Here is a 12,634-nt window from a genome sequence, read left to right on the forward strand (position 1 = left end):
CCGTGCCCATTGGATAGCTTGCAGCTGGGAGTAACTGATTGTATTCGAACGGAGCCTCACTGATACCTGGTCGCCTCAATGTGTAAGTTAGACCTTAGGCCTATGGCAAGGCGGACCCTGTAACCCCTTACTCGTGGGAATCAAAGGAGTACCAGTAATAAAAATAAAAAAAACTACCCCGTACCGCACACAAACTGGTTAACCAGGTGGAGGCACATCTCCGAAATACTGAGAGCCAGGTGATTACACCCAAGAAGGGAGAAGTTGGGATGTCAAGTAGTGTCCAAGCTCAACATTGGTATACTGCGAGGACAACAACCAACAAACGCCACTGCTCAAAAAGCAGGGACTAGCAAAAGCACGCCTGAGATAAATGTATCAGACTTCAGGAAGGAGACAGTTCTCAGTGGCGCAGGTGCTAAAGGGTATCTTTACCGGAGCCAAGAAAGCCGGGAGCAGCAGAGATTAGCTCGCATGAAGGCAATGCTCCGAAAAATGCAAACCTGAACCCAAGGGGGAGAAAATCCGGGCAGGTCAGGGGTGAAGGCAGGAATCAGGAAACCCGCCATTAGCTATGCTAGTGCGTTCAAGGCCATTCGACTGTCCAAACTGCCAAAAATGTTTCCCGAGCAAATACTCACTCTTGAGGGGCAGAAAACCATCGAAGACCTTGTCGTCAGACAGATGTGCAAGGGATGGACTTCGAAACTTGTGTTCATCGGATACGGTTTCGATCAGGTTATATATTGGTAGACTGCGTGACGCAAGACACTGCAAAGTGGTTTAGGACTATAGTTCCTAAATTGCCAGGCTGGGAAGGAGCAGAACTGTCAACATGTGCTGGGAATGATAAACCAGGAGCACATATGGTGACATTTTTTCTTCCAAAAGCCGCGACAATAGAGACAGAAAATCTCATGGGCCTCCTAATCGCTCAGAATGAGAATATCTATGCGTGATTATGGAGAGTCTTCAGAAGCAAGGTGGAGGTAAAGAGTAAACCCCTCACGATCGGAGTAGATGACCGATCCCTGGAGGCAATCAAATGGCGGAGTTGCCATATCAACTATCGTTTTGGCAACATACCCGTGCATGTGTACCGGGAAAAGCTGAGGAAAGACACCTCGGAGGAGACACCGAGTGAAACGCATACCGAGCTCCCCGAAGAAGTTTCGAAAGTTATAGAGACGGAAAGGACTGGATCAACCAGGGAAATAGGAAATAGGAGGGCGACACTCCAGTAGTGGAGAAGAGCTGCAAACAATAACGGGCAACGGCCAGCACTAAGATAGCCCAGATAAACCTCCACAATGCGAAAGCTGCATCTACGGTAATTGCAAGGGCAAGTTCCAAGGAGAACATTGGAATAGTGCTGTCTCACGACCCCTGGGTATACCGCGGGCAGATTCGCAGTCTGCAAAGAGAAAGCATGCAGGCAATGTGGGACTCCCCTTGTGAAAAACCAAGAGCTTGCATCATTCTTAAACGTAATTTAAAATATATATGTCTTGCAGAGTTCCTGACCGGGACCTTGTGGCTATCCAAGTCTCGTTTGAAGCCACGAGGAGCACTCGGGAGACAGTTATGGCAGGAGACGACATCCGGGTTCCACCGGAACAAGGCGCAAAACTGGTGAAGTACTATAAGAAGAGGGCGTTACCACTTTTTCTTGGCTGTGATGCTAACGCCATCACGAAGTCTGGGGAAGCAGCGACACCAATCGACGAGGTGAGTACCTTCTTGAATTTATTCTTGGCAATGAGTTAGAAATATATAACTTAGGGAACACTCCAACATTTGTGACCAGCACTAGACAGGAGGTACTAGACATAACTCTAGGAAATACTCTAATTAACGGGCTGGTCAGGAATTTGAGGGTGTCGGATGAGCCCTCTATGTCTGATCACAGAATAATCAGATTCGACATTGAGGGTAACTCTGAATAGAAAGAAGGGCCCCGAATGCCTATTGTGTGAAGAAAAAAGGGAGCATACTGCCGGAAGTGGTAAATGCCCGGAATTCAGGAAGGAGAAAATGAGGTTTATTCAAATAAACCTCAATCATTATAGAGGGGCACAGGACTTATTTTAGCAGACCACGTACCAACCGGAGGTGGAAATTGCCAAATGAAACTGCCAAGGTGGCGTAAGGGTCACAGATTTGACTGGTGGAGCCGCAATGGGCTTGCGATCGACAAGCCATACAATGTATTTCGAATCAGACAGCCAGTGAAACTGTGTTGGCGATAATTTGTGATGTATTTGTTTACAGCTGCTATGTCCCACCAAATCTGACACCGTCTGAATTCGAGGAAATTCTTGACAATATTATTCTCGACCCAGAAGGATGAAGTTTAAAGGTATTTCTGGTGACTTCAACGATTGGGCATTTGAATGGGGTAGCAGAGAAGCAAATGCAAAGGGGCGTACTCTATTAGACGCTTATGTGCAGTGAAGTCCTCGGTGTTTTGAGTAGGTACCTGTCGTGGAGACTTAATCCTACGGTCCTCTTCAGACACGGATTGATTTTGTGGCCACAATCAGAGCCCCGCTGAGACAAGCGCAACGATACCAGTCTATACCAAGTGCATGGCTTAGCATTCATACTGGTGGATGCAACAATTACCTAAATCTCTACCGAATTCAGGAGTACGGCACCCGTGTTGATATGCAACACCACGGCCCGAAGGTCTCTTCTTACCCGAGTACAACCACAGCCCCCATGAAACTCCCACTAGGGAGCCAACCGAGCTGTACTCAGATACGACAGGAATTCTCCTGAAGTATAAGAGTTCAGGGGCTACCTCGGTTCCCATGGTACCAGTATACCCCTGGTAAGGTTTCGTGACCGAAGCCACTTCAGATGAGTCCCCGTGCAGACTCGGGTCTGATCGCCCTAGCTAGGCCTTGGAGCATTCGGCTACTGCATCACGGCCGGCAAGTCAATGCGATACAGCGTTTCCCGGTGCCACCACGTGCAGGTTCTCCTCGGCCACTTGGTTTTGGTTCAGCCGACAGGGTTGCCGCCCCGTCTTCCTCCCCGCCACCTCAGAGCACCAACCCCTATGTGCAGTTGGAAGTAGTTCTGCCAACAAGGCTGATGTAAACACCTTTCGGAAGGGAAAGTCTGCCTTAATTGCAGATCTGACCTTTGCCAGCCCTGCATTGATGCGTGATATTTCCTGGTGCGTCAGTGAGGACTACACCCACAGCGATCACCAGAAAATCTTCTTTGAACTATGTGGGCAGCTACACGACAAAAAGTGATCATGCCCAAAACCGAGAAAGGCGTCACATAGGTGTGCAGAAGCTTCGGATGAGCAGACCTTCATAGAGGTGGGGTTAGACCATCTTAATAAACTAGGCGCTTCTACAGAAAGAGCTTTCCATCTGACGCAATGCAGTGCCAAAGTATGTGACGCGTCGATACTTAGGAAATGCACATTCCCCAATGGAAGATTCAACTACTGGTGGAATAGTGAACTGCCCAGCCTTCGATCAGCCTGTCACTGAGCCAGACGACAGAGGCGAAAGGAGCACGCCTATAAAAAAGCCGCAAAATCTTCAAGCTGGCCATCAAGCGGAGCGAGAGGGCAGCGGTGGCACCACTTGCATGATTTCTAGAATTTGGTCAGATTGTCAGCGTGACCGTGTTAGAAACTTTATTTTTAGAATAGCTGTCGGAGGTTGCACGTTGTTTGCGTACGGTTTTTGATAAGGATACAGATTTGGAAAAGTTGGTCAAGGACTCTGATCGAATCGCGGAAATTCAGCACCCACCGGCCATTGTGATGATGCAGCAACCTGCGGCCTGGCCATCCCGAAGCGGCTGAGGTGAGTTATTCTGATTAAGTTTTTACGATAGTTAGTGGATAAATTAATCGAAATGAACCGAAAGATAGTTCGGAAGGATGGAGGTCCCTGTTTTCGTCACTTTCATTTCGGTGACAAACTCGCAAGTGCTAATAGCCGTGCTATTGGAGCAGTCATCAGAAGCAGGAAAATTAGAAAGGTTAGCTCGTATTCAGGCATACCCAATCGCTTACTCGCAGGGCTGGGGTAATGACTACCCTCAGAGGGCTTCTGCATTGAATACATCGATGATATCCTGGTAGTGTCAGCGGCATCAGAGGAGCACCACCAACATTTATGCATTAGTTTTGAGCGACCTCAGCAGTCTGGTCTGTACATTAATGTCGTCAAATGCGTTTTTTAAGTCTCCATAGTAAATTATCTGGGGTATCAACTGGGCGACCACGGATCAACATCGCTGCCGGAAAAAGTAATTCGTGATTATGAAAAGCTAGCAGCTAAGAAGATTCCTGGGTATGGTAAATTTCTATAGGCGCCACTTGCCCAGAGCAGCTCATTACATATTACACATCATGATGGCCAACGTAAACGTTGTTGGGACACCCGCCCAGAGACGGAGTTCTTGCGATACATAGTAACGCTTCAAATATGGCGGAGAAACTAAGCGAGACCCAGACTCGCTACGATCGCGAGCTGCATGAGATTATTTGCAGCATAAAGTATTTTCGTGGCTTGGCAGAATAAACTCTAATAAAGACGAGACAGCTGTGGACATGTTTTTTTAGATCGCGTGACTTGGGTTTTTTTCAACAATAATCATCAGCGATCAAGGATCGAAATTTGAAGCGTCGCTCTTACGAGGTTAGCTGGCTGCGAAAAGAATAGGACGCCTGCGTACCGGTTCGGATACACGGAAATTTTTTTGTAACAGAGAACATGCCACCAAACTCGCAAATATTCTTTGAGAAATTTAGGGAACAGATGAAACGTTCACGTCCAACATTGCCAGCGCGCGACCACCGCGGAAGGATCTTCATCAGCAATGTGCTGACATGCGTTCATCAGGACTGACCCTGTGAGGAAGCCTCCCTGTGAGGGAGCATTCAAATTTAATAGACCAGTAGCTTCCTTCAAACTATTATACAGTTTTTATTTTTCAATGTAGATATATATTTCGGGAGCAACCTACCCCTTTTGTGTAGTAGCATCATCTTCCTCATCCACAAAAAGGGAGATAGATTGCGTTATGAAAAATACAGAGCCATTTCACTGGTCTGTTCGTCGTATAAATTACTGACGAAAATTCTGGAGAATAGAATAAGTCCACACGCCGAATGGCTCATTGGCGGTTTCAGGTCGGGACGCTCCACAACCGACCAGCCTGTTACCGTAAAACTAATCCTGTAAAAGTGCTGGGAATATAACGTTGAAGTGTACCAAATCTTTGTCGACTTCAAGCAAGCATATGGCAACGTAATGCTGCAATTTGGTATACCAGCTCAACTAGTACGACTGACGAGGATGACTTTGACCAACTCCATCTCACAGGTTCAGAACAGGTTAACTGATATTATTGGAACATATATTGACTATGCTGTGCAATGGATGTGAAACCTGAACCCTAAGCCTCCGAAAATTTGCTAAACACATTCGAAAGGAAACGAATTTTCGACCTATTTTCGGCGCAGGTCGCGACTGTGATGGATGTCGCATTTGGTACACCCATGAGTTATATGAACTGTACTGTTAGCTAGAAGTCTCAAAATTTGTTAAACTAAAACGCCTTCAGCGGACAGGGCATGTCTAACAAATGAGCGACTTCCTGCCTAAATGGGTTATGAACGGACGATGTGTGGCCGGAGCGAAACTACGAGGAAGACCGAAAGCATGGGGGAGAGAATAATATATATATATAGGTGCCGAGCAATTACTGGGCTTCTAAGATTGGAGGACGCGGTCACGTGACCGAAATAATTGGAAGAGAACGATTTAGGTGGCCGGGGCTCGACGGCGGGCTTTACTGTCACGATGATGATAAACAAACATTGTCTATTACCCCATACTGGTCATAGATACGTTATATATATGCACCTCCATTGAATATTTCCACTTTAATAATATAATAAATAAGTACAAAAGTTGAGTACCTACATTCATCTGGATGGAACGGAAGCAATTTTTGTCTCGCGGCCACGCAGCTCCACCCTAAGGAGCACCGTGGGTGAAGCCTGCTATAGATGACATTCCCCTCTATTTTGTTTAATTCAAAACTCGACAAGGATGTGAATTATTATCCGAAAGCGCCAAGTGCAAACCTAGACTGGTTTCAGCTGATGAATGGTCGTGAGCCCGTCATCTACTGAACAGCGGAGCGAGTTGCTACTCAAATTAGTGCGGCCGCCATTCAATAGATAGATGGAAGGATTTCTTGAGAATCGGTTCAGCCGTTTCCGAGTAAATCGGGTATGATAGACAGACAGACAGACACTGGATCGATTTTAAGGGGGTCATCCCGTGTGTCGGATTTATGGAATCAAATTTTTTTGGCATCAATTGAATCTAGATATAGTGTAGAATATATGGGTAAAGTAATTTTTTGATATTCGGAGCCGTTCGGAAATTATAGTGTTAAACACGTGTTAAGTCACATGCCAGATTTATGTCGATCGCCGTAATAAAGCGCGTATTTATCGGTCCGAATGACTTCGCTAAAAGGACAAAAATTGAAGCCAAGGCTGTACATGTGTTTCTTGAAGGAACCCATGATTTATGGTTTAGGTATAGCAGATTAATGGTCACTTAAGGTTTTATGGCTCAAAACCGCATTCTACTTTTTAAATGCGTTTTTCTCGAAACTGCATGTTGAAAATCGGCTGCCACCACAGTCTAAAGTCTATCCAAGGAAATTCTTTGAAGTTTTCACAACTTATTCAGAACATATTTTTACGGTCCGCAAACTAGGACAATTGCGATTCATTCAGTAGTTTTTTTTTTATTCATTGAAGAAGCCGTGAAAAAACACCAAAATTCGCAAAAAAAAGTTTAACATGGCACCAAAAATTTAGCTTTTAATATTTTTCAATAACGCTAGTTTGCGGACTGTAGTTAAATCTGTACGTTAAAATGCTGCTTATTTTTTCTTAAAGATGATCACAGCGCCCTCTAGCATCAGAAAAACACCTTTTTTGGAGATGGGTGCATAAATTGCCTTATATTTCAATAACCAACTATGCGATTGGCGTGGAAAAATTACTATGCACGCTCAAGATATTAATAAATCTATGGTGAAAAATTCGTATTTGTATCTTTATCCAGTTCTTCACAAAAAATTTCTAAAAAAAAAAACAGCCTTCACACGGGATGACCCCCTTAATAAGTTTTTTACAAAATCTTAAACAAAAGGTAAAAGGAGGTCTGCTTAATTTGCACTCCAGAGGCATATAATTTTCATTTTCATCCCGGATCCAGATTTTTTTTCTCTACAACCCTTTATATCACATTAAAGTGAGTAGTCTGACTTGATACTTATATAATACGTACGAATAGAACAATTTAGCACCTAAATATTCTTAGATAAAAAATTCATAAAAGCTTTCTTACCTCAAGTGCTGAGTTTTCGGTTTCCGGTTTGTTTATTATATTCTTTGCTACCACGTACCATTAACGTAGGTGGAAAACTTCATTCACACTTTTCCAACTTTTCAACAGAAACATATTCACCGAAATGTTACTTTACACATGTAGTTTTTCACGTACGTCTAGAAATCTACGGCTCATAAATACTTGTAACAAAAAGATTTAGAGATGTGGCTTATGATTCCAAACTTTGACTGGCTTCCTCCTCCACATCCCTCAAATAAACGCTCTGTGCCATTTCGGTTTTATATGACATTATATCAGAATATTATTCTCCTATTTTCAGACCACAATTGAAATTCCGAAAGTTCTGAACTAATGCTCCGGAATGAAGGTATGGGGCGTGCCATAAGTTAAAGTAGCCATGTGACATCTTGACTTTGAAATGACGAATAAAACATAAGGAAATGTATTTTCAGAATGCTGTCAACTTGAAGCAAGAAATATTCTGGCAGTAAATAGATGAACCCTTATCACATTTGCTGACGTTTTTGCCTTCCTCAATATCGATTTAAAGTGCTGGCAAGACTTGGGCAGAAATACTATTTGCCATTCGCCCGTAATTATAGAGTAGAATGTGGTACTCCCTGGAACCTCATGCTTTTAATCTTTGACTCACAGACAATCCCCGGGGGGTGCAACAAAAAATGTTTCGAATGAAAAATGTATGTAAGTAGGACATCGCCAAAAGCTATGAAAAAGAGTAAGTGACCATGATATGGCCATTATGTGGGGAAAGAATGAAAGGATCTGGACAAAAAGGGAATATAATGTCATAAAATTACATCCCATTCGTAGAAATCAAAAAGGGTGCAGTACGAATGCTGAGGACATGCATGTACATATGTATCTACACTTCAGGGTGAATAAGTTAAAAAGTCCTTTGCTGGAAGTGCTACACATAATCTATGAATTTACATAGCTAATACAGGCGATATGTTCATGGAAGTCAAGAAAAGAGGAAATGTGCACCTTTTTTACAAAATGCTTTAATAAAGAATTAAAGAATTTTCGTAAAAAGTGTGTTTCTTTTGGAATTTTAAAACTAGGTAAGCCTGTATTGGTAGACCTTACTTTTAATTTCGTTTGTCTTTACATAATGAATTCATTTAGCTAAATTCATTAATTAATGTGAGAGCCTTCTCTCTGTTCTTCTATTTTCAAGAAGAACTTGGGATGTTCCAAATGTTGTACGTGGTGAGCTGCCAAAGTATGAACGGAACCCAACATTTTTTTGAATGGATCGTATATTCTTCGATCTTCTCGATTGTTGATTCAGGTCCTGGAAGAAGTGATCTAGCCACGATGTCAAGTAGTGATCATACGCTACCACCTCTAAACATTTTGTTAACAGCGAATTTTTTGTATCCATTGAGGTGTTGAAGACTACGGGGGCAATATCTCTTTAGTTAAGTACTAACTGCACTGTGATGTAAATAAAGATACCATAACTCTAGGTACCGTTGACATACATACGATCGCCGTCATATGCCCACAGTTCCTTGTTCCCTCCTCCCATTCAAATTAATAGTGTTCACTCGAAACCACCTGATTTGAAAACTTGCCATAATCCTAAATGTTGTATGACAATAAGTAAAAAATTGTAAACTCTCAAAACAAAACTGATCATTGACCTTTAATATTTTAGCATTTTAATGTTACGTATACTTCCTTGCTATTGTATAGTTAGATGCATTTTCCCTAACCTGCTTTAAGAGTTGCGGCTTCATAATGCACTTAAAGTCTTCTCTATTTGTCGTAAGAGGCGACTAAAAGGGATAGCAATTTTTGGGCTAGCAACATACAAATTTTGAAACTTTTTTGCTACCGAAACATTCACAACCCCTCGGATAGGGACTTACCCCAGGCTGAAGACCTTTGACTATTGAAAACGGATTATGATTAACTTCTGGAAAGTGCGCATGCACCTCGGCAATGGTGGCAAGGGTCTTTAGAAAGCTCGTTTTCTTCAACTGGAGCAGGAATTTCAATTCTGGGCCCAACTCTGGTCCTAAGTGAAGTAAGATGGTGGGACTCTGGAAAGTACTCTTCTCCCTCCTGCGGTAATGTGCTTTTGTACTCTGGAAAGCCAAGTGATAGCAGTCGCGAATGCGGTGTCGAATTGCTTGTCGGCTAGCGCAAACTGCACTTTCCTGACCTGGGAGTCGGTTTTTAACAGATTTCGAACTGCAAGATTCGCGCCAACGGGGACATCCGATATAATGGAGAAGGATGCTTTATACGAGCGATTACATACAGTTCAACGGAGGCTTCCTAATGGTGACATTGTGATCGTGATGCATGATCTGAACGGGGAATGCGATGGGGAAACTTGTTTTGTCGATCGTAACGATAATGAAGCGAAGTTCGTAGGTTTCTCCAACATCCACCGCCTCGTCATTGGTGGCACAATGTTCGAGCACAGAGCTTGCCATAAGGTCAGTTTAGACGCCGTATGAACAGTCAGATCGATCACTTCGCGATCAGCAGTAGATTTAGGAGTTGCCTACGTGCGTAACAAGGGAGGCGCTGACATCGGCCTCGAAAGGAAGCACCATCTGATGGTCGTTTACGTTCGCTTGCTTGTTACATTCGCCAGTTCTCGTAGGGTTGAAGAGCTGCAATCGCCCAAGTTCAATATTGGCCGCTTGTATGATCCATTTTCTTGCTGATTGGGAGGCAAATACATGGAGTAATCTCGTTTGAGAATATCGATGAGCATTGCCTGCCATCCAAAATGCTCTTTTCTTGGATGCTAGACCGGTCGTCGGCCATATCCCGAAGGGTCATCATAAGATCTGGCTGACTGCGGGGGAGGAAGGGGGTGGGGGGGTTGAAGGCTCTATTGACCGCTGCAAGCGGTGGCGGACATGACGCGCTCCAACTTCGATGCCGATTGAAATTCCGGGAAGTTCAAGGAAGTGCACGCCGTAACAAGTGAAAATTTGCTATCTTATTGATCGAAAAGCAAATGCGTTGAGTAATCCGCCTGAGTATATTGATGGGCATTGCGCTGCCATAAAAATACTCCTTTCTCGTGCGCATAATAGTGAACGCAGATCGATGAACGGAAGGGGTTGGAGGCTGTATTGACCGTTGACTGTGTGACGCTGTGAGCGATGGCGGCGTGACGCGCTCGAGCGAATTTCTAAAAAATTCAGCGTAGTATACGCCGTGACAAAAGAGAATTTGCTATTGCGCTGGCCAGAGAAGCGGCATATGCGACAGACCGTCATGATTTCTCAAATTTATACCACATCATGAAAGAGCTAACATCTGGTCGTAAATCTTTTAATGGTCCTGCGAAGGGCGTTAAGGGTCGACTTCTCATCCACGATAACGAGCAGCTGAAGAGGTGGAAGGGTCACGTCTGGTGAAATTCCTCCTCTTGTGGATGAAATGGCTAGTCACCGTAACATGCGGATATGAACTATTCCTCCAAGTAGAAGAGAAATCATGTCGGCCATCAATGCATTCAAACGGAGTAAATCCGCTAGGCTTGACGGTTTCCTCGCAGATTTATTCATCACTGCACCTGCAGTTACTGTAGATTTGCTGCTTCCACCCGTACAGAAATCTTAGTAATCTGAGACTTTTCCTAGAGCATGGAAGCAGGAGATGATTGTTAAAATTCCAAAGAAGGGACCCGTTTTGAGTGTGACAATTTGGGGAGGGGGGCATCTGTATGCTTCCTGCCGTTGCAGAGATAATAGCGGAAATAATCCTGGGAAACATCAAAAGCATTTCGAAAGTTTGATCAACAGAGAGCAGACTGGTTTCTGCTGCGGATCCTTCTGTATTGGCCACAGCGACATCTTACAGACCATTCTGTAATAGTGCGCGGGATTTATATCTTCACCGCACCTGTTTTTCATCGATTTCGAGAAGGCTTTTGACAGTATGAACTGGGAGTGTATTTGGAGTGGTCTACGCAGGAGACGCACTCCGGAGAAACTAATAGTTATTACCTGAGTAAAATGGCGTAAAATGTCACGTGCTACATCACCATCCAAAGCGGAGTTCACCATCTTGCTACCGATAATATTTCTTCTTGACATCGTTGATGTTCTTCATGCTGCCTTGTCCGGAGGACGTGGTGGAATTCAATGGGCTATGACATTTTACTTCAAACACATTGACTACTCTGATGATATTCGTTTGCTCTCTCGGTTTGAGTTGGATTTGGAAAGAGAACGTAAGGGTCTCAGTCTGACGAGTCGTCTCACCGTCCCTATTGAAGCGGATGATATCTGCCGTAGTTTTTGCCAACGGTTGCATCGAAGTGGATGTTGCCCGACGTATTAATAGCGCTAGATCCGCTTTCGCTGCCCTATTTAAAATTTGGAAGTTTAGTCGTTTCAACACCATGTCAAGGACCTCCTCCCTCATAGTTCTCCGAGCCGGGGAAATTGTCCTTGTTACACACCGAAGTAATAATAAAATCAAAGAATGACTCACCCCTCTCGTTGATTTCCGAGCTGCCCCAAAGCGTATGCCTTGCATTAACGTCGCAGCCTGTCAACAGGTTGGATTTAGACGACTAGGTTACTGGAGCTCAGGTCTCAGAAAAACGTGCAGATTCTTCCTCACGAGAATACATGCTCTAGGTCTGCCCTGACCAGCGTCTACTGTGCTGTGGAATAAATTAAAATATTTGCTTTAAAGCCCTTTGATGGGGGGTTCGAAAGTTCCCGTCGGACCGTCGATCCTCATCTCCTCCAACAGCTCGTTGGCGGCGTCGATTTTATCTAGGTCGTCGTCCAGTTTTGCAGAGCGGAACACTTCTACCTTTGCGTTCCTGCTGACTCCGAACCGCACTTTATAGTCGACCTTTTTCAGCGCCTCGAAGCACTCTTCGTTTATACAGAGTAGAAAAGGTTGTCTGGGGTTCTTCGTCCTTGATAAGAACCCAGTCAAAAAAATGAGAAGAGATGGCGGCTTTACGGTTTCTTACCAGGGCAGAGGCAAATCGTCAGACGCTGCCTCACCTCTGCCCTGGGAGCAGCGTGACCGTAGCGGCTCGCAGATGTTAAGTGCTCCTTTATATAATTCGTAGAACACGACATGACTACGAATTATATTGAGCGCAAATCCGGCTTATTGACCAGAGCTTGGCCAGAACTGAAATATTCGTTTTAGGAATGATGGGGTCCTAAGTCCGCATCAGAAACCGTAAAGCCGCCATC

This window comes from Hermetia illucens, chromosome 3 (assembly GCF_905115235.1).
Source record: "Hermetia illucens chromosome 3, iHerIll2.2.curated.20191125, whole genome shotgun sequence".
Lineage (NCBI taxonomy): Eukaryota > Metazoa > Arthropoda > Insecta > Diptera > Stratiomyidae > Hermetia > Hermetia illucens.